This window comes from Elephantulus edwardii, unplaced genomic scaffold (genome assembly GCF_000299155.1).
Source record: "Elephantulus edwardii isolate Elephantulus edwardi_28Jun2011 unplaced genomic scaffold, EleEdw1.0 scaffold00061, whole genome shotgun sequence".
Classification (NCBI taxonomy): Eukaryota; Metazoa; Chordata; class Mammalia; order Macroscelidea; family Macroscelididae; genus Elephantulus; species Elephantulus edwardii.
In genome coordinates, this window is record NW_006399811.1 from 15,285,512 (window position 1) to 15,288,185 (window position 2,674).

At 40.9% G+C, this 2,674-nt stretch overlaps 1 pseudogene; it reads right to left on the bottom strand.

Moving 5' to 3' along the window:
* Positions 1-974: 974 nt before the first annotated feature.
* LOC102851685 lies at positions 975-2,283 on the bottom strand (annotated as a pseudogene).
* Positions 2,284-2,674: the final 391 nt, after the last annotated feature.

Here is a 2,674-nt window from a genome sequence, read left to right on the forward strand (position 1 = left end):
AAAAAAAAAAACAAACAAAAAAACCCCCAAACCTCACTCATATTTCTATTCCACAGCACATCAACTTCTGCAAGCACACAGTATGTTTGCTGACTTTAAAAAGTTTATTCTTAAAAAAATTAGTTGCTTTTTATCCAGCTATACAAAGTTCTTTATGTTTCTTTGGCAATAGAATTTTACAACTATATTAAAAAGTTACCTTTGCCTAGGAAACAGTATTTACTGTGTGTGTATATAGTTGACTGACAAAATTCTCTACCATCCAGTACCCTAATTAACTGAACTATCTCAAAAGGGATATTACAGGATTTCCAAAACAGAAAAAAGACACATACATACACACTTTCTCAAAACACAGTATCACTGCTCCATTCATAGGCAACTTGCAATAATTGCCAAACACAACGTAGTGATAAGAAAAATCCTCTCAGTAATAAAAAATACTTCTAAGTCCCAATCAAGTACTGTTTTAGTTTAACTATACACTTTTTAAAAATCACGTAACCTTGTGCTATTTCAAATATATTTTTAAAGGCTCATTTTCAAAGATGAACCTTCTTTCTCCTTCCCCAAAGTAACTGCATTATACAGTAAAACCTGCAAAAGCTGGAACCTGTGTAAGGCAGAAACTTGTCAGAAAAGAAAAATATTTTCCACTAAAGAGAGCAATAGAAACGTATTAAGACTCTATCCTGTCAAAGGTGGAAAACCTGTGAGACCAAAAAAATTAGGCAGTCCCATTAGGTTTTGGCTCTCATAGGATTTCACTGTATCTTTGAAATTAAGCAAGAAAACAAAACCCAGTGCTGGGGACAAATATACAGAGAATTCACTTCTCTATTCTTCAAAAAGACTGAAACCAATTTTCAGGAATATGAAGAGCTAGAATTTCTCCTGCTTTCACATTTGTTTGTAGACTATGCAGCAAATTTGTTGTCTTTCTTTGAGAAAGCAATATGATAGAGCCAGACCTTTTAGGGCCCCAAAGCTGTGGTTTTCCTATAATCAAAATCTGCAAATTCTCTGTCCCCACAACCTCCTGTGAATTCACTACGAAACCCTTGAGGACTGGTGAAGGTGCCACCCCAGCTATTTCCACACCCTCTGCCTCCATGGAAGCCGAGACCTCCTTGGCCTCAGCAACCCCTATGACCATAATTTGGACAACGTGAGATTCCAAATATTTCAACATGTAATCTTCTTTCTTCAGCCCATGTTGGTCTCTGTTCTCTGTTATTGTCACATGAAATATTATCGAAGAAGGATTTAGTTTTGTCATAATAGCAATTAGGCCCAAGTGGATCTCCCTCATCAGCATTTCCTGCACTGTTTTGGGTATCCACTCCTGAGTCTCCATTATCTTCACCATTTACAGGTTTCTCCTGCTTCTCAAGTTTATCTTCTTTTAAGTTTATTATGGAAATCTCTGTCAATTTCTTCTGTGTTAAATTGTACATTTGCACTTTCAAAGTCAAAGTCATTCTAAAATATCATGGGTCCATCTCTCCGAATACCAAATCTTCCCCTGCCACCTCGATGACCCCCATGGCCTCTCCTTGGAGCTGAAGGAGCACCTGGAACCACGTGTTTCTTGCTTTCATTTCTAAGTTACTCATTTTCTGGCCTTGGAACATTCTGCATTTCAACTAGCCTGTGCTCTTGATTCTCTATCGCTTTTTGGCTGGTAGATGGCAAAGGTCTGGTTGATACAGGGCTCCTTCTCCCAACAGGTGCTGAAGCAGGTAAGTGGGTTAAGGCGATCTGTACTACTTGTTCCATGGTTGGACTTTTTCTCAAAGGGTCTAACAGAGGGCTTGAACGACCTTGTGATAACTGCGGTTTTAGAGATCTTGAATCCTGTGTGAAGGCAGACCCAATGGCACTACTTTGGGATAAGGTACCACTCTTTGATGATGCTTCTGTTCCAAATGATGTCAAAGAGTTTGCAGCAATACCAACAGCACCAAACTGCTCTATCTAACTATCTAACTTGGATTGAAATGACTCTACATCATCATCCTGCCAAAGGTCCATAGAAAACACTGACTGGAATGAAGAAGTAGAGGAGCCTAGTGAAGACTGAACAATGGCTGGGTCCTGAGGCAAAGAACACTGTGGTTTTGGTGGCTCACAAACAGTGAGATCTTTAATATCACTTCCTCGGAATATAATGTATTCAAAGACTTCATCTCGAGGTGGTATCGGACGATTTGTTGGTCTGTCTTTTGTACCAAAGGACCGAACTTTGGCGAGGACTATGGTGGAGTTCTCTGTATCGATGGGTTACAGGTTCAGATCTCTGACTTTTAAATGAGGCAAGCCAATGTAAGGGGTTCCCCGCTCATGGCTCCGCCACTGCTCGGGGCCACTTGCAGAGAGACCGGTACCATGACGCGGACGCCGCTCCATACACCTGATCGCTCTCTCGGTGACTACAGTAGCCACATCAGACTCAATGTGGTGGCCTGCTCTGCTACCCTCCCCCAGCCTCCCTCCTTCAAGCCTCGGTGCTGCAGCGGCAGAGGCCACAGCCTGTTATGTCCTCATGTTCTATTGACCCTTTAAGCATTATGTGGTGTCCTTCCTTGTCCTTTGTGATGGTTTTTGCACTGAAATTTATTATAGATATTAATATCACTACTCCTGCTTTTTTCTGTTTGCCATTTGCTTGGTA